The 20880-nt window shown below is 45.5% G+C and overlaps 1 protein-coding gene across 1 annotated transcript in view; it reads right to left on the minus strand.

Moving 5' to 3' along the window:
- The window catches only part of SPOCK1 (SPARC (osteonectin), cwcv and kazal like domains proteoglycan 1), a 523795-nt gene that overhangs the window by 82047 nt on the left and 420868 nt on the right, over nt 1-20880 (minus strand). The window lies entirely within an intron of this gene.

Consider the following 20880-nt stretch of genomic DNA (forward strand, 5'->3'; position numbering starts at 1 on the left):
TGGAAACAGCACTTTTTGTCACTTTCCTTTATGCCTGCCACACCTTGCTGTCTGCACCAGGGACATGCTGCTCACGTCTGGGCCCCTGGGAGGACAGGGCTAACCCTGAGGCACGTGCAGACAAAAGAAATTATGGCTCTTGATCCTGGGGACTTCAATGTCTATGTCCACGCTGATGACCTGGTAGCAACTTGAACTTCAGTTACTATTATTCCTCAATGTCTATTATTCCCACATGCTGCCTTTGCAGAAGACCTGAGGGAAGGATGCAACTTCAGATCACGAACACTCATCCTTCATCCTCTGGCTCCCCTACAAACAGCATCCAGGTATCAGGCCCCTCAACCCACTGACAGTGCCCACACCTTCAGTGGGCAGGGCTTTGGTAATGGTGGCCCAGAGGGAGGCACAGTCTGGCATCAGGGCCCTGAGTATGACTTAGCTGTCATACCCTGTGATGCCGGCAGTTTGCACTGAGCCGCCCCGTTGGGCTGACCTGCAGATGAACAGAGCAGCTCACTTAAAGGACATACCAGCTGGCCTCCAGGACACCAGGCAACGCTGCCCGTTCACAGGTGCACAGCGGCTGGTTCACCCTCTGAGCAACAGCTTCCCCCCCACGCCGACCTTCCTTGGTTAGGTGAGGTCCAAATGCCTCCACAGGTAACACATTCGTCGCTCAGCTGCTGGCTGGGTCTGCCAGGGTTGCCATCCGGGCAGCGCTCTGACGGTAAACAGGGAGCTGTCCTGTGCAGCCAGACCTGCACTGGCACTGCGTCCTTCCTCCTGAACTTGTCTCCCACTCTGGCTCTGTCCAGCAGCTGCCCAGTGCCTGCTGGGCAGTGTGCCTGCAGAGACTGGGCTCCAAGCCTGGAGCAAAAGGGCGGTCAGTATAATTGGCTTCCAGTTGACATGGCCCGCCTAGCAACCCAAAGAGACAGGAGAAATGCAGGAACAGCATGTCAGCACGTCACGAGGTCAGGACAACTGTTCTAATGCGTCCTGATGAGCTCCATCTGCTACCAGTTCACAATGGGCATATGTCTCCTCGCCCCAGCTCTGCATTTTGGCTGAAAAACAGATCACAAGCCTGTGTATGCCTTGCAGAGAGGAGACAGAGGCTGGAGACTGTCTCCAGGCACGAGGGAAGGCTGGTGGGGAAGAGTATCGGCTAATATGGACCCAGAAAATACACAGGGACTGGATGCTTCCTGAGGCAGCACCAGCTCCGGATCGCCAGAGCACAGAAGTGACCCGTGACAGTCTCCAAACTGGCTATAGCCTCAGCTGAAAATGGCTTTTCTTGTGCCTGTGCGGTGTGGTCAGCGCTCTAGTTCTCATTCAGGTCTGAGCTCCCATTTATCTCAATTCTCTATTTTTAGGCTGAGAACCATCAATTCCACAACCACTTCATATCTCTTCCCACTAGCAGTCTTTTCTAGGGATCAGTTTTCTTTTGGGAACCACAAGCATTTATCACCTCACAAGAGATGCCAAGACACACAAGCCCACTGAGGTGGCCAGGCCAGACCGGCTGTGGGACTTGCGCTGGCCAGGGGAGTGGAAGCAGGTGCACTTGGAGAAATGACGGATTCTATGGCTGGGATAAGGAATATGCAAGATGAGCCTGCAGCGAATCAGCAAGCTGGGAAGTAAAAAAATAAGGACATAAAATAAACCTCAGAGTGAGTATATCAAAGGGATGCAGGAGCCAATAAATCAATGATAAACAAGGGCCTACTATGAGCTTGGCCAGCATGGATTACCCAGACAAAGGACTTGTCTGAGGCAAAAAATGGCTAGGGAGCAAATAGATTTCCTTTAAAAATATATTTTATATTACAAAATGTTTAAAGAGTATTTTAATACTGAAGAAGGAAAACAACGTATTAGTACTCACACTACCAGATTTCAAGACTTACTACAAGGCTAAATAATTAAGGTCACGTGGGTGTGGGGAAAAGAGCAACAGGCAAACAGGTCAGTGGAGCAGATCGAGGGCTGTGACAGAGACCCACACCGAGGCGACTGGTTTCTAAAAAAGAGAAGGGGCAATGGACTCAACTTAATGGACAAAGGATGGTCTTTTCAATGAACGGTGCGGGACTGAGACACACAAAGGAGTGGACGTCAGAGACAAAGACCTTGTACCTCACATAAAAATTAACTCAGACTGGATGGTAAGCCTAAATGTAAACTGTAAAACCATAAAACCTCTAGAAGAAAATAAGAATAAAATTGATATGACTTTGGGTTTAGTGATAAGTCTTCGGATATCACACCAAAAGCACAACCCATGAAAGGAAAAATAGGTAAGCTGGACCTGATTAAAATTTAAAATGCCTGCTCCATGAATGACACTGTTCAGAGAACCCAAACACAAGCCACAGCCTGGGAGACAATATGTGCCAAACGCATATCTGACAAAGGACTTGTCTCCAGAATTAAACAATCAGCATTCAGCAGCAGGAAAGCAAACAACTCAATTTAAAAATGTACAAAGATCTGAATAAATACTTCACCAAATAAGATGGAAGGCAGCCACCTGAAAAATATCCTCAACATCACTTGTCAATAAAGAAATGCAAATCAAAACAACAATGACATATCGCCACATACCTATATGAATGTCTGAAAACAAAACACAACCGAGGACATCAATTGCTGGTGTGTATGCAAAACAACAGAAACCCTCATTACTGCTGCTGGGAATACACAATGGTGTAGCCACTTTGGAAGACACTGTGACAATTTTTTATAAAGCTAAACATCTTACCATAGATCCAGTAATAACACCCTACTGATTTGATAACTATGGCAACACAAAAGCTATATTCAAATGTGTATATCAGTTTTATTCATAATTGTCCAAACTGAAAGCAACCAAGATGTCCTTCAATAAGAGAAAAGATAAACAAATTATGAAACATCCATACCATGCAATACTATTCAGAGATAAAAAAGAATAAAACACCAAGCTACAAAAAAGCATGGAGGAATCTTAGATGAATATTAGTAAGTGAAAAATGTCAGTATAAAAGGATATGTAAGCCCTGGCCGGGTTGCTCAGTTGGCTGGAATGTCATCCCGACACACCAAGGTTGTGGGTTCAATCCCTGGTTGGGGAACATATGGAAATTAACCAGTGCATGCATGAATGGGTGAAACAATAAGTCAATGTTTCTTTCTCTCTCTCTCTCAAATTAGTAAGTAAAACATTTTTAAAAGGGAACATAATGCATGGTTCTATTTATATGCCATTTGGAAAAGGCAAAACTATAGTGACAGTGATCAGATCAGTTATCAGATCAGTGGTTCCCAGGGGGTCGGGGTGGGGGAGAGGACTGGATGAAAAGGGGAAGCACAGGGAATATTTCAAAGTGGGGAGACTATTCTTTACGACACTGTAACGGTAGATACAGGACATAGTGGATTTCTCAAAACCTATAGAACATTACAGCACAAACAGTGAAGCTTAGTGTATGCAAATTTTAAAAAATAATTTAGGAGATTGGGAGACCCTAGGATGCAGTGCAGAAGGTGACAAAAGAACTTTACTTGATTACAGAGGTGAGGACTGGAGAGGCTTTAGAAATGAGTACAGACTAAGAGGCGAAGGAAGAGGGCCTCACATAAGCTCTGTACTCCAGTGGACAAAGGTTTTTCCTACAGAGGCAGTAGGTAGGGGTTAGCAATTTTGACATGACTGTATGTACACACTGGAAACCAAGCATTAAGAAATGGGTAGCAGGTGCTGGAGCCAGGTTTCTCCCTGTTGGAGTGCGAGGCTGCAGACAAGCAAGGGAGGAGGCCACAGTGACCGTGTGGTAATGGATTAGAGCTGGAGACACCAACATGAACTCATTTAGCTTAATATAGACACAGATGGATACCTATGGAAGAATGTGCATATTCTATATCCAGTAGTAATTGGCACATCTAGAGCTCAGATCTTGATTTCTAACACCATTCTCCATTAGAAGGAACCAGGTGCCCTTGGAGAAATGACAGATTCTATGGCTGGGATAAGGAATATACAAGACGAGCCTGCAGCGAATCAGCATGCTGGGAAGTAAAAAATAAGGACATAAAATAAACCTCAGAGTAAGCGTATCAAAGGGATGCAAGAGCCAATAGAAAGAGCTCCCACTGTGCAAAGCTGGAACAATTTGAACAATAAAATCTTTAGACTGGATTAATCCAATAGTTCTGGATTGAAACCTCAAGTACAAAATAAATGTCTATGAGTCTATAAATACATGACTGAATAAGTGAATAAATAGGGAAGAGAGACAAATCTCTGGTGCACAGAATTGATGTAGCTATTCCACTCTCGAGGATTAGGTGAAGGGAGGCAGATGCTGGAGCCAGTGGGGAGCATAAACTTCCCCCTCCCTAAGTGTGGGCTGTGCATGGTGCCTCCATCGAAAGTGTCCAGCGTGACAGAGGGAGAGAAGAATAACATCACTGTGGAGAAGTTGGCAAACATCACCTCAGTCAGGTGATCAAGGTTCACATCACCAGCCCTGGCCAGGTAGCTCAGCTGGTTAGAGTATTGACCCAGTACGCCAAGGCTGTGGGTTCGATCCCCAGTCAGGGCCCATACAAGACTCAACCAATGAGTGTATAAATAAGTGGAACCACAAATCAATGTCTCTCTCTCTCTCTCTCTCTCTCTCTCTCTCGCTCCCTCCCTCTGTCCCATCTGTTCTCTCTCAAATCAATAAATAAGGTAAACTTTCAACAACAACAAAAAAAGTTCTCACCAACAGTGCTGAGTCATGTTGATATATATGCCCTTGACATGATGTAATTAATAACACTTTATCTCTGTGGCCTTCCTTCTAAAACCCCACAACCCAGTCTAATGAGAAAAATAAGCAACAAATCAAATAGAGGAACTTTCTAGAAAATAACTGACCAGTACACCTCAGAACTAAGTCATCAAAAACAAGAAAATCTGAGAAACTGTCCCAGCCATAGGAGCCTAAATGCAGTGTGGCTTCCTGGGGGCAATCCTGCAACACAAAAAAAGATACTAAGTAAGAACTCAGAAAATCTGAATAAAATATAGACTTCAAATGATTATAATGTATCACTGTTGGTTCATTAACTGTGACAAATGTGCCCTCCAATGGAAGATGTTAATAATAGGGGAGGTGGGTGCAGGACAAATGGGAAATCTGCATGCTATGTTTGTGCTACCTCTGTACATTTAAACCTCCTAAAATAAAGTTTATATAAAAAATGAACACTGAAGTAATGGCTGTGGTTGTACAGCAGTCACTGGAAATCGATGTGCACAGTGCTCTGGGCAGGAAGAATGACCACGGGCTGAGGAAGCTGATGGAGGGGCACAAGAGGAAGTCAGCAGGCCAGGCACACAGCACAGACTGGCAAAGGCCTGCCCAAGCCTGGGATACACATGTGCATCAGCAAAACTTAAAATGACCACAACATGGAGCCCTGGCCAGCCAGCTCAGTGGTAGAGCATTAGCTTGGAGTGTGGATGTCCCGGGTTTGATTCCCAGTCAGGGCACACAGGAGAAGCTACTATCTGCTTCTCTAACCTCCCCCCCCCCCCCCACTTCTCTCTCGCTTCCTCTCCCACAACCATGGCTCAAATAGTTTGAGTGCATTGCCCCAGGCGCTGAGGATGACTCTGTGGAGCCTCAGGGTCAGGCACTAAAAAATAGCTAGGTTGTGAGCATTGGTCCCAGATGGGGGTTGCTTGGTGGATCCAGGTTGGAATACATGTGGAAGTCTGTCTATCTCCCCTCCTCTCACTTGGTAAAAGAAGAAAAAAAAATGACCACAATATGGCCTCCTTAGTCAAACAATATTATTATTTATGCCATTCTAGGAGTTTCAGCCATAACATTAAATCACAGAAAAAGAAATGTAATCTACATATAAGTATATAGTGTTTTGTTTTTTCTTTACACTTAGGAGTCTGGGTTCAAATCCCAGCCATTTGCAACTCGAATTCACAAAGGTCCTTTTCCTCCTTTTCAAAATAAAAGATAACAGCCCCTCCTATCACAAGGCTTTCGAGATTAAATGGAAATATAAATATGTCCAGCACTAGTATGCAATCAATAATGGCAGCTCTTTCTTAAAATTTACATTGGAGAGAGGAAGATAAGATGCCCGCTGTCTGCAGATGAGACCGAAGATCCAAAACGATAAAATAACTATCAGGATGATTTCCTACTTGAAAGAAGTAATCACTGTAGCAAAGACAGAGAACAGATGTCACTCACAGAAAGCCATCACACACATGGCCTGTCTAGCCAGAGCTGCAGTGAGGAGGGGCCGTGGGAAAGCCACAGCATGTGCTTCCTGGGGAAGTGCGGGAGGCGGCAGCGCTCCAGACCAGCGGCTTCACCGCCCGGTCCTCAACTCTTGTCAGCTACTGTGTAGAGCCCGTCTAAATCTCACCTCAAAGTTTTCAAAATATTTTTAACATCATATGGGGGGATAGGTAAGAAGAGACATGAAAAAGAGGATTATGTTGTTAGATAAAAAGATGAATGACAGAGCAAAAGTGATTAAGAAAACGGGCTATATGGGAAAAATTCCTACAGTTCCAGATCTCTTTGTACACCCGAGAATAAGGATTGGATTGACTGGTTAGAACAGCATTTTTTTTCAACCTCTGGCCACAATCTGCAAGTGGGTCATGGACATAACTTTCTAAAGTGTGAAGGGCAGGGGCAGAGAATGGAAAACGACCTACAGGAAAGAATGAGGACTGTGCTGAAAGCTTTGAGTACCACTCACAGTACAACCTATTTCTTCCCGTGTGAATGCCACTGGCCTAATGCATCAAATGTGAAAAGTCGATCCCTGAAAGAACAAAAATGAAAACAGGGAACATTTTCACCTGGTCTCAGAGTGTGGAAGGGGTTTCTAAACATACATCAAAGCCAGAAACTCCAAGAGAAAAGGATAACAGTTCTGGAGAAAAACATCAAAATCTTAGTTTGTCAGAAAATATCATTAAAGGTAAATGAACAAAGTGAGGCAAAATGTGAAATATATATGATGGGTTCATATCCTTAATATGTAAAAGATCACCTCATAAATTATTGAGAAAAACCCCACCACCCTGAAAGGGAGAGTATAAGATATATGAGGCAAGTCAGAAAGAATTTAAAACAGCCAATATATATAAAAAATTTAAAAAGTAAAACCTGCAATGTAATCAAAGAAGTAAAAAATCAAACTGTGACAAAATCAGGAAATCGCCTCCCAAGATCCATTACTTTGCTTTTCTTTGGTAATAAGAACCATGATTTTTCATTGCTTCGTAAAGACACATGCAGCCCCATGTTCATTGCAGCACTGTTCACAGTGGCCAAGACATGGAAACAACCAAAAAGCGCTTCAATAGAAGACTGGATAAAGAAGATGTGGCACATATACACTATGGAATACTACTCAGCCATAAGAAATGATGACATCAGATCATTTACAGCAAAATGGTGGGATCTTGATAACATTATACGGAGTGAAATAAGTAAATCAGAAAAAAACAAGAACTACATGATTCCATACATTGGTGGAACATAAAAACGAGACTAAGAGACATGGACAAGAGAGTGGTGGTTACCAGGGGTGGGGGGAGGGAGGATGCAGGAGGGAGGGAGGGAGAGAGTTAGGGGGCGGGGGAGGGGCACAGAGAAAACTAGATAGAGGGTGACGGAGGACAATCTGACTCTGGGTGAGGGGTATACAACATAATTTAATGACAAGATAACCTAGACATGTTTTCTTTGAATATATGTACCCTGAAATATTAATGTCATCCCATTAACATTAATAAAAATTTATAAAAAAAAAAAAAAAAGAACCATGATTTTTAGCTGGTTCATTGCTTTTCAACTTAAAAGTCTATATTCTCCAGCATCTAGTCAGGTATGTGCAGCTAGGCTCATAACAAATTCAGACCAAATTGGCCATTGAGAAGAGAGCAGAACTGTATACAAGTTCACAGAGATCTCTTTAAAAGAAAATAGTATGCTCTTCTTTGCTCTTCCCCTTTCCCTGTTGTCTGGACTACAGATGGAATGGCAGGAGCTCCAGCAGAGATGTTGGACTGTGAGGTCGTATGCTAAGATTCTCAGAGCAACAAGAGGAAGAGGTCTTGAGGAGTGACATGCTCCATACCAGCCCTGGATTTCCTACCACTGGACTTAATTCATATTAAAAATGATGTACCCTCTTTTGCTTACTCTATTGTTATTTTAGCACTGGAGTATCAATTATGAACCACTGAACCAAATCCCAACTAATAAAAGTACCTTTTTCCTTAACCCCTACAAGTAGAAAATACTTTTAAAAATCATAGTATCCAGCCCTGGCCGATTGGCTCAGTGGTAGAGCATCGGCCTGGCGTGTAGGAGTCTCGGGTTCAATTCCCGGCCAGGGCACACAGGAGAAGCGCCCACCTGCTTCACCCCTCCCCCTCTTCTTCCTCTCTGTCTCTCTCTTCCCCTCCCGCAACCAAGGCTCCATTGGAGCAAAGTTGGCCTGGGTGCTGAGGATGGCTCCATGGCCTCTGCCTCAGGTGCTAGAATGGCTCTGGTTGCGACAGAGCATTGCCCCCTGGTGGGCGTGCCGAGTGGATCCTGGTCGGGCGCATGTGGGAGTCTGTCTGACTGTCTACCCGTTTTCAACTTCAGAAAAATACAAAAAAAAAAAAAAATCATAGTATCCAGCTTGACTGGTGGTGGCGCAGTGGATAAAGCATCAACCCAGCATGCTGAGGTTGCCCATTCAAAGCCCTGAGGTCTATGGCTTCGAAACCGGGTTCATCAGTGCAGGGTTGCTGGCTTGAGTGGGGGATTGTCCACACAATCCCAAAGCTCACCAGCTTGAGCCCAAAGGTCACTGGCATGAAAAGCCCAAGGCCACTGGCTTGAGCAAGAGGACACTGGCATGCCCTAGTCAAGGGACGTATGAGAAGCTCAATGTACAACTAAAGTGAAAGAAAGCAACTAGGAGTAGGTGCTTCTCATTCTCTCTTCTTGCTCAGAAGCAACCAATGCATAACTGAAGTGAAACAACTACAGGCTGATGCTTCTCTTCCTTCCTTCCTGTCTCTCTCTCTCTCTCAAAAAGAAAAGAAATGTGTTTTAAATTACAGTGTCCAAAGTTGCTAAGTGTCTTCTGACTAGGCATTCTCATGTATTACTTATGGTATACATTCTCTGGAAGAAATTATGCCAGTAAGTAGCAAGAGAGTTACAAGATGCATATTCTTTTAACTGAGAAATTCCACCACTAATAATGCATCCTATGAAAATAATTGAGATGTGTGTAAAATTAATATACAGCAATGCTCATAACAGTGGTGTTTGTAATCAAGAAATTGAGAGAGAAGCTAACTGCTCAGTAGAGGACCAGCTATAAAAATTATAGCACATTTATAGAATCAGATATCATGCAGCCATTAAAAATCAAGTTTCAAAAGAATGGTTAATGATATAGGAATATTACTAAATACCATTAAGCTAATAACAAAGATTTTAAAGTAGTATATGATTATACTCAGTTTGGGAGACTGAGCAATTGTAAATGTCCTATAACAAACATGTAACTCCTATAGCTTTTTATTTTTTTTAATTCAAGCTACAAATTTCCATGTGTCTACTCTCTTTCACCACATACCTCTTCTCCTGCTGGGGGTTCCTTCTGCTCAACTTCATACACAGCATGTTCTCGTCCAACGTGCCCAGCTAGTCTGTACCATGGAATACCCTTTCTGCTCCCTTATTGGTGGTCCTTGCCAAGGATAAGGAGAACTGCTACACACCCATGCTCTACTACCGGTCGATCCAAGCCCCTGTGAGTGTACTACAGCTCCTAAGACACTCAGAGGCCATCTTGGGTCTGCCCTTCCTTGGATACCAAGATGCCACTGTTTCCGACTCCTTAGGAGCTCCTGACTCATGTCAACACTGTGTGTCTCTAAGCAGATGAACTTGAAAAGGATGTGCTCTATGTCAATTAGAAAATTTAGTTGAAAATAAGTGTTTAGCTGGAAATAACAGAAATCTATCCAGTGGATATGCAATGCTGATATAGCAAATGGCCCAAAATGTAATAGTATGCCCATATTTTAAGTTAATGTCCTTGTCTCAACCACATGAAATAAAGTATAGCTTTTCTGACCATGAGAAGAAAGCAACAGTAGGTCAAAATGATAACAACGTACTCAGAAAACCAATAAAAAGCCCTTAGAATCCCAGATTGGTAAACCCAGCTCCAAAAAATGATGGAGAACAGCCCAGTTCTAGACAACTGTTGCCTTGGGACAGATGTGAGCTCCAAGTTCAAACACGTGAACAACAGATTATTGATTGATTTGACATCCACTTTGTGAAGAGACAGCATAGGACCAGGACATAGAATAGAAATTTAATATGGAAGGAAGAAAAGAAGGAAGGAAGAAGGAAGAAATAAAGGAGAAAGGAAGTAAAGAGGGAGGGAGGGAGGGAAAGAGGGAGGGAAGAAGGGAGGGAGGAATAAAAAAAGGGAAGGAAGGAAGGAAAGAATAAGAGAAGGAAGGAGAGAATGAAGGTGGGAAGAAGGAGGGAAGGAAGGAAGAAAGAAGGGAGGGAGGAAAGGAAAAAGAGAAAGGGAAGGAAGGGAAGGGAGGGGAGGGGGGAGGGAGGGAGGGAGGGAGGGAGGGAGGAAGGAAGGAAGGAAGGAAGGAAGGAAGGAAGGAAGGAAGGAAGGAAGGAAGGAAGGAAGGAAGGATTATGTGTGTATAAAGGCATATTACTCACTATCTCCAGACTCAATCACTGCCCTCAGTTTTAGAAAACAAAACAACCGCCAGTGTTGCCTGACGCTAAATAGGGCTTAGAGGCCTTCAGAAGCAAGGTACATGAAGTTACAGATTGTGTTATTTTAGTTCACTATATTTTTCCTAAATAGGCCAGTGTCCTATTGGGCACAGAGGTAATCAGTTTTTAAGCCAGCTGTCTCACAACATAGAAATGTACAATTCCTGTACCAGGCGCTCTCAACCCTGACAGAGCAAACTTGCCAGTTCCAGATACTCCCTCCTTTACCTGGACGTTCTCTGTGATCTCATGAGAGCTGAGGAAGCACTAACAGAATGTTTCGTCCCGAAGGATACTACACTTCTGTCATCGAGGCAAAAGTGCTTGTTCCCTGAGACACAGGGCACCTCCCCCCTAAGTCAGGGAGCTGGGATACAGGATGAGGGAAGACCTGCCAGGGCTGGTTTGGGCGACGCCACCTGATCCCTACCCAAAGGTACCAGAGACACTCACAGCAGTTATGTTCCAGCCTGAGGTCAAACCCCAGAGTGACTGATGCCAGGAAAGCCAAGGACAGGCATCTCCTAGCCCGCTCAGCCTGCCTCTGCCACCCAGAGACCCTGTTCACCTTCAGTGCCCCACCTCGGCAAGGCTGTGACTGCCACAAGCTCAAGGACATGAAAGTACTCTGAAAACTGTAAGAGCCATCAATGAACTCATTCTCCGAAGGACCAAAGACAGCCTAATCTATGCTGCGCACTGGCCCGTGCACACGCTGGGCATGGTGCTCACAGCGGAGAGCAGTCCGGAGGGAAAGCTGGGCCAGAGACCAGGTGGAGAGCACGGACTGGCAGGGGCCTGGCAGGTGGGAAGGAGGGCGGAGGAGGGAGGTCTGGGGAAAGTGCAGACACCAGATCCTGAAGCCTGGGGAGAGCCAGCAGTGCCCCCAACCCTGAAAGAACCGAGCTGCTGCCTGGGATCCAGACAGATCAGACCAAGAGAATAAGGGGACCTGATTCTATCCCTTTACGTTCTGAACACTCCCTGGGGCATTAGCCTGGCTCAGGGCAGAGTCTCCTAAGATTTAAGACCTGGAAAATGTGGGAACAGAATCCAGTCCTTTTCAGCCTCCATAATACCACTCAGGATTAGTAGTCCCCCCAAAAAGGCATTTAAAAAAAAAACTTGGTTTAAAGCAATTTTTTGAAAGTCATTTTTTGAAGTATTGCTTGGTCCTCTGCATTGGTGCATAATCAGAATTCTGATCAAACCCCCCGTCAGCACTCATTTTCTGGTCTTTGCCATTCAGCTTCTGAATTGGCTCCATGGCAGCCATGTCCCCTCTCTAGGGGAGTTCCAATGCTGGGGCTACACTCACACCCCTTGCTAGCGTGGGACCCAGTTCCTCTGATGTTAGCCTTGCTCTTCCCCTCCCCCAACCTGTGATGTGCTAAGAGCCATTTAGGGGACTCAAAGCTCAGAACAGCACAGCCAGGCCAAGCAGGTGGAATGAACAGATACTCTCTAGGCTACAGTCGAGACAGGCCCGGGTAAGTGCTTTCTTGGGGTGCCCAGGCTGACACGGAGCAGGAGGGCTGCACCGGTTCTTACACAGGTCCTTCTGCATGGTGAATTCAATCAAGTAGGAAGGACACGCCCCCAACACAACCTGCTAGCACAGCACTGGGACACCTGGGGGCTGGGACTCTCCCATTCTGCAGATCTCCATGGTCCCCTCCACCTCATGTCACCAGGCTTCATCTCCTGCAGCTCCCCCTAAATTGTTCTGATGCTGGTCCTCCTTTTAGCTCATCCTAAGCCTTGAAATAATGAGACTCACAGCAGAACTCCTGTGTAAGCAGGTCTGCCTTCTCTGGCCACAAAGTCCCTCTTCACAAGCAGGAGGGGCCCTGGGGTGGGGACAGGAGCACAAGGCTTCACCCTCAGGACACCAGTGTGGTGTGGAACCTGCTCTCAGGCCCTCAGACTGAAGAGATCCGGCTCATTGTTCCAGTTTGTTTTGGCTGCACTCTCCACGGATCTGAGTATTCAACGGCCTCTTCTGAGCTTTATCTGGTATTGTTATGAAGTCCTCAAGTTAAATAATCGAAGTGGCATTCCTGCTTCCTTCCTGTCTAATCTTCACTTTTGGTTTTTAAACAGTTACCGTTATCTTGATGATACATTTTTTTATCTTGAGCTACATTTTTTTAAACTCTAATTTTATTTCTACAGTTAAAATTGAGCTCATTTAATTATGACCCTTTGTGCCCACCCCCCACCCTACTCCCTGCCATGGGCCCAGGCCCCCACGGCAACTTCTGGATCTAGGAAGGAGGATCACCAGTATTTTACGGAGCAGCTGGCTTTGTGGGGTGGCAGTCATTTGCTTTCTTTCAATTATAATTTCAATTTATTTTTTATTGTAATGCTGTCTTTTCTTTGCAATAGATAGCAGGGCAAAGGAAGAACAGTTGACTTCAGGACAGATTACAAATGAATTTTTATCTTTGAGGAGCTAAGCTGGAAACGCCTGGCTATCAGCAGAGCATAATATGGTGGTGAGCGATGAGCCCACGCCAGTGTTTTGATAAACTTCAGAGAGCTGAGCGTGCTTGTGGAGAGAAAGGAGAAAATGAGCAGGGACGTCTGCTCTCTCGCTGTAGAAAAAGCCCATCAGAGAGGGCCGTGTTATCAGTGAGGAGTGCGTTCTGTGAGCACTGCAAAAATGGCAAAGATTAGCTTAAAATGTGTGACTGTACGTGTGTGTGTTGTTTCTTTTTCCAAAGGAAGCCTGCCCTTTCAATGGACGCACGATTTAGGTTAAGAACACAGTAGAATGTGAGGGTAACAGTACACAGGCATTCTGGCTCTGTCATTTATTAGCTGAGTGGCCTTAGGCCAGGCACTGAAATGCTGCAAATCTCACATTTTCTCATCAGCAATACAGATGACATTCTTCAGTTGTTAGACGCATCAAACATATAATGAAGTGCGTAGCAGGCTATGTATTCTAACCACCTTATGCATATGATCTCGACATAATAAATCTTTTCTTTTCTTTTTTTTTTTTTTGGCCATTTTCAATGTCATAAACTCTGGTACATCTATATAATGGATAATCCTTTAAAAAGAATGAGGTAGATTCACTCAACTTCTGACAATTATTCAGAAGTGAGACAAAACCTCCTCATTAACTTGCATTCTAAGTGGGTGAGACAGACAATAAACCAAATAAGTAACAAGTTACCGAGTAAATTAGGAGATGATAACTGGTAAGGAGAGAAAGAAGAAGGAAAGGGGGATGGGATAGGAGTGCTGGGGGTGGGGGGGGGTTCCGAGAAGGTCACAATTTGTGCAGAGACTCCAAGAGGGAGTGAGCCGTGCAGATGTCTGGGTGGGCGGTCCAGGCTGAGGGGACTTCACTGCAAAGCCCAGAGGCAGGAGCGTGACTGACACATCCGAGGGACCCCACGGAGACCTGTGTACCTGGAGCTGAGTGGGCAAGTGGTATAATACCAAAAGCTGGAGAAAGAGACATACAGGGGACGCCTTGCAGGTCACTGAAAGGATTTTAGCTTTTCCTCTGAAAAACAGATGGGAAGTCACCGGTGTGTCTTAAATAGGGGATTACACAATCTGACTCACATTTTACAGAATTAGTGCACGCTGTTCAAAAGAGAAAGAAGGGGCCAGGAGATCAATGAGGAAGCTATTAAAATAAAAGATGAGGATGTCTTGGACCACAAGGGTTGTAATAGTGGAGGTCGTAAGAAGAGGATATATTTGAAAATCAATTTGAAAGCGGAGTCAACATAATTATATGTGGCAGTTGAGAAAAAGAGGGGTTTTTGTATTTGTGTTTTACTCCAGCAAATCAAAATATAGAGCTGCCATTAATTAAGATGTTAAATACTGCAGGAGGAAGCAGATTTGGGGGAAGTCTGATTTCGGACATGTTAAGCTCAATATACCTATGGGAGTCTGAATAGAAACACTGAGTAGTCATCACATTTTTAAGTGTGGCATTCAAGATAGCAGGGTGGGCAAGTTGGCCAGGAGATAGACAGACAGACAGACATAGATCTTCTGTACTTACATGAAAACATATCTCTGATATATAAGATCTGTCGTACTTACATGAAAACATATCTCTGATATATAAGATCTGTCGTACTTACATGAAAACATATCTCTGATATATAAAAGAAGCAGGGTACATAGCATTATATAGAAAGAATATGAGTCTGAGTTTGAATGGGTAAAGCTTAGAAAGTATGTTAGTATTGTGCATATCAAAAATAATTGAAAGCAAATTCACCAAAAAGCTAATAGAACTGGGAATATGAGACATGTCAGCCTGAATATTTGGATTTTATATAAGAATGCATAAATTTATAAATTCAAAATAATAGCACAGAGGACTGGGCAAATATCAAAGCCATTCATTTCTAGCACAAATTTTTATCCCCTTCTCTGGACTCCAGTTATAACCGTGGCCACCCCTGCCTCAGTTTACCCTTCTCCTTTTCACCTTTCACTTTTCGCCAACAGCTGGCATCAAGCAGATCTCAGAAGGACAAGGAGAGCCTATGGTCCGTCTGCTTCTGCAGAGAAGGGCTCACCTGAGCTCACAAAAGCAGAAGAATCTGAGTTCAAAGTCAAAAGTCCTGACAAGTAAGGCTTTCTTCCTTGACGCCGCTGCCAATTTAATTCTGCAGCCCTTTTTTCTCCTAAGTAATGACATTTAGAATAACAAGGCCCTAAAAAATGAAATGTTCCTTTATATGTTTAATTTCTGACCATAATGTACTCCTGAATAATAAGTGAATGAAACTGAATGGGCCTGGAAAGATTAATAGAAATTGCTTTTAAATGGCAAGTTTGCCAGCCCCAGGCCTTCATCCCGCTTCACAATAGACATTAAAGAAAAGCTGTTCTTCCCCGGATGCATAGATAAGCCTCCGTTTTGCTGGGAGCCTCTGCCGCAGGATTCTTTCAGCATTTCTCCATTGAGACATTACAGCTGGGAGGAACTCTCATCCTGCCTCTTTGGCACCACCTCCTGTTCCCATTTAAGCGCATTTCCCAGCTCCACTTGTGATGACTAATGGAATTAGACAACCGGCTGTCAGCCCGGGACTTGTTCCCCCAGGATCCAGCCCTCAGGTTGAAATCACCATTTGAGAAAAGAAAGTCAATGCAGACCATTTTTCTACTGTTCACATAGCTCAGCTGGCAGGAAGCTGTTATTCCTGGTTGGCAGGCCCTACTGGGAAGTTACAGCACCCCTTTATCCCCAGCCTCCACCTCGCCCAAAGGCCCCACTCTGCCCTGCCCCCAAGGCTGTCCACCTGGAAAGGTTACAGTCCCACAGCCTTGTCCAGGATGTGGGACCCACAGCCTCTCTCCAAAAGCTGTTCTGTGTCAGAAGAGACAAAGATGGAGCTGTCTTTCCACTTCCTCCTCAGATGCTACTTGAAGCACTGCTGGTGTGGGGAACACATGATAGTCTCCGCCTGGTGACTGATACTTCAAATACAGGGGAGTGGCATCAGACCCTGAAGAAATACATCTGAGTCCACCAAACTCAGCTATAGACCCTCTACCACCTTCAGGCTGAAGGCTGCTGACCCTGACCTCAGGTGGGACACAGTGGGACAAAGGCACAAGGCTGGCAGTCCCAGCTCCACTTTAGGTGAGGTTCCTTCTCTCAATAGGTGTCCAGTTTCCTCCTCTGGTAAAGAGGGCTGAACAAGGATCACCAGGGTCTAGCTCTTTTCCTGTGTTAGATGCAGTCTAACACAGTAAAGCAGAAACTCGGAGTCACTGGGGGATGGAAGAGCTGGAGGCCCCACCTACTCGGCCTTCCCTGGTCCTGTAGGGAAAGCTGAGGATGCTGGAAGAACACAGTGGGCCCCCAACATAGCATATAAGAAGGTAAGTGAGATCTTTCCTAATCAGCTGTTCTACAAATGCACAATTCTCACCTCGCCAACGAGGGAGCGTCCCTCCTCCAGATGGAACAAGGCCAGGTGGGGGTGGTCTGTCTCTGTGACAAGGCTGGAGGCAGAGTGGCGTGAGACTCAGGTCCAGACAGGCAGAAGCTTTGGCTAGTTTAAAAAATGTATCTTATAGACTTCAATTATAAGAGACCTCGATTTTCTTTCTTTTTTCTTTTATTAAGTGGGAGGCAGGAGGGCAGGGAGGCATTGACAGACTCCCATATGCGCCCCGACCAGGATCCACCCGAGCAAGCCCCCTACAGGGTGATATTCTGCCCATTTGAAGCCTCTACTCCATTGCTTGGCAACCAAGCTATTTCAGCTCCTGAGGTGAGGCCATGGAGCCATCCTCAGCGCCTGGGACCAAATTGCTCAAGCCAGTCGAGCCAGAGCTGCAGAAGGGGAAGAGAGGGGGAGGGGAAGGAGTGGAGAAGCAGATGGACACTTCTCCTGTGTGCCCTGACCGGGAATCGAACCACAGGCCAGGCCGACGCTCTACTGCTGAGCCAATCAGCAAGGGCCGAGACCTCAATTTCCAAGCACTGTAAAGAAATGAGGAAACGAGCTCCTCAGAGAGCTCTCACACTCTTCAGCAATGACTGGAGACAGAGCGGCAGCAACACCGAGTTCAGGTGACAGGAGGCAGAGATGACTCCCCAAAGGGCAGGCTGGCGGGAACCAGGAAACACTGAGAGAATGGGGAGGGGTCTTTAGACAAAGTACAGAAACCCAGACTTTACACTAGATTTCAACTTCATCTCCCTCTTTCTAACCATTTTTTAATTCTTTTTTTTTTTTTTTGACAATCATTGCTCTATACTCTTGAGGCTGGACTGGTATCAGAGATGAGAGATGAAGCAATTCAGTTACATGTCCCAGGTCGTGAGGTAACTTAGAGATGTAAGAGGGACTATTCAGGCACTAAAAGATGACCACACCCTCATGTCTTCAGGAGCTGCATCAAAGGAGAGATGCAGAAAGAACAAAGAGAAGGAAAAAAGTCAATCACTTGGTTTTGACTTCCCAAAAATACTCTTGAAATTCAAGCTGAGACTAGACACTTCCAATTTGCAAGAGCTGGGTATGTTGTAATTCAAAAGGCCCAAGTCTGGACAAAGCTGGGCACCTATAAGATTTGAAAGGCATGAGTTAGACCTGCCCTCACACACCTTGGACACAACATGCAATGTTTACCAAAGTCAGGGCTACAAGAGGTAACATTTTGGGAAGGAGAATAGGTAGAGGCAGGTGAGCCCCCGGGAAGGGTTCTGTTTATCACAGTTGTCCCTGTCTCCAGCCCAGCTGCAGGTCCCAGGCAGGAAGGAGGCGCTAGTGAAGCCCCAGACAGGGGACAACCCTAGTGTCAAAGAGGACCTGCGCTTTGCTGCCAATATGAAATCCAATGTGAGGCAAGCTTGTAAGACTGTCCTGTGCATAGAATAGCAATGACTGCCCAGCAGGTCCAAGGAGAGAGGGCTGAATGGCAACCTCATCAGTCTTTCTTGACACTAGGTCACAGGAGGGCATCCTCAAGTTTTCTATGGCCGTGAGGAGGGGCTGGGAGGGGCTGTGTGAGGACTAGTCCACCTGGAAGAGCAGGACATAGGAGGAGAAGGACTCAGCATGACCTTAGTAGACATGGCGAGCAATGCCCTGGAGGGGACCACAAACGTCCCTGCCTGGGTGCAGTGAGGAAGAACCCTAAGGGCCCACTCACTGAAGAGGGCAGGAATGCCAACAAGGTGGAAGGCAGAGACAGACAGACAGATGACACCAGGAGCCACTCCCCCTAGCATCACAGTTCATGAGCCCCACCTTTCTAGAATTCTGACACAACTCTGAATGGACAGAGCTGACCTGAAAGTGACAATGTTAGTGCTCTCTTTACCAGGCGAAACCAAGGTTCAAAACAGAAGGCTAAAAAAAAGCATCAACAATAATAACGATGCCATATTTTGACACAACTGCATTTGTGAGACTATGAGATGTCATTTCTGCAAGAGGCACAGAAACAAGATGGCTCCTGACACAGTCCAGAGCCATGGAATGGCTCACTGCGGCGGTGACGGCCATATCACTGCCTGCTGTCCGGAGGCGCAGCCGGTGGGCAGGGGAGCTGGGCTGCATTTCACCCCCCTCACACCCACCCGGGCTTTTCACCCCCTCACACCCACCCGGACCTTTCACCCCCTCACACCCACCCGGGCCTTTCACCCCCTCACACCCCCCTGGGCCTTTCACCCCCCTCACACCCACCCGGGCCTCTTCACCCTGCGTGCCATGGCCTCAGCTTAGTGCTCACCGCCTGTCACAAACTGTCACAAGAGCTGCACAGAAGACCTGTCGAGGCGAAGGAAAAGGTCAGCCTTCCCTTGATTGATTTGTCCAGGTAAAATGTTATTAATTTAATCATTTTGCAAATGACCCTCAGGATTTATCAGGGCCCTCTCTGCCCACAGTATGTCTTTATCCTCTAGGGAAACACCAATCAAATCCATACTAAAAAGGTAAGCATTATACCCTGATAGGAGATTATACTCTCCTTCATTAGGATATTGTTGCCTGTGGAACAAATTAACCACAGTCGGTCAGTTTTTTCATCAACAGGCAGTTTCTGTTCCCTGCTCACACTTACATAAAAGCTCTGCTGTAGACCACAGCCCAGAAAGTGGGTCTTTAACTGAGAAGGCCAGCCTCTGAGCCTCGTGGAAAGAACTGTCCTGAATCTAATTGATACCCCATGTGACAGACTCATTGTCGCAGGCGTTCAAGTTGATATTTCTCAGACACGTGCCAGATGGTATCAGAGACTTAGTGCAAAGTTCCAGGACTCTTTCCAGAGGCAGGTGACTTCGTAAGAGCAAACTGATGACCCAAGAGCCAGTGGGACAAGAAAGAGTTATAAGGGACTGAAGGACCGATGAGGGAAATACAATTTTGATAATTTATTCTGGTACAGTGTTGGTTAGCATTTTTTATTGTTTGCATTTCAGATAAGGTGCATGATGAAGTCCTTTTTCTTTCTTCCTGGTCTAGCTCTCACTACTATCTCTGTAGTCTGTGCTTTTACAAACATGGTATTCTTGTTGCCCCATGAGCTCTCAGAATCCAGGAACGGCACCATTCTCTGAGTCTTTTGACTTTTAATGGCAATGTAGTTAGTCATGTAGGCTCCATAAAGATTTGCTCCCGTTTTACAAGGACACAGTTGAACAGATTGATGTAGAGTCAAGGCCGTGCCTGAGTGTCATATGTCAGAGTGACTCTCATCTCATCAGGTATGACAAGCCCGCCCTTAAGAAATAAGGGCTGTGCTTCTGTTGGAGAACCTCATAGCCCCACCGGAAGATGGGTCTGCGCCTCATCCTGGCAAGTCAGGAGACCTCAGTCACGCTGGCCACCCTCGGGGAGAGACGCACTCACCCCATTTATAGACACTATAGGCACAGTGGTGGGAAGATGGTTCTTAGTTTGGTTTTCATGCCTCACAATAGAAGAATGAGTAAAAGCAATACACAACATACCTGGAGTAATAGAAGCTATTGAATCTTACTTAGAAAATTCGTAACAACCCTCCAGAAAGAAGTTAATTGTCAGACCTCTGTAGTTGCTTAACCGCACAGGGCTTCAGGTTTCCTGTCCATTGGGAGGGGTGTGCGTATTAACCAGCACTTCTTACTACAGGTGTATGACTGAACCGGACCACGCCCAATGAGGTCAGCTTTTTGGCAGTCAAGAGTAATCTATGGAGACTATTTGTGACCACAGTGCTTTATAGTTTACACTGTCCATCCACATTCTGAGTTAAACCTTCCAAAGAGCCCTTTAACACAGTATTTCTATAGTCGCCACCAGCTATGTGCCCTGGAAAAGACAATATAACTACAAAAGAGGCAAATGGTTTGACACACACACACCCTGTTGATCCTCCTTCCGAACAAATAGGAGACACTTTGGAAGACATGTACACGCGTGTGTGTGTGTGTCTGTGTGTGTGTGTGTATGCGCATGCATGTGTGGGCACAAACACACATGAACACACACAGACATTCTCCATGGACTAGACAGTGTAACTGAGA

The sequence above is a fragment of the Saccopteryx bilineata genome, chromosome 4 (assembly GCF_036850765.1).
Source record: "Saccopteryx bilineata isolate mSacBil1 chromosome 4, mSacBil1_pri_phased_curated, whole genome shotgun sequence".
NCBI classification, from domain to species: Eukaryota; Metazoa; Chordata; class Mammalia; order Chiroptera; family Emballonuridae; genus Saccopteryx; species Saccopteryx bilineata.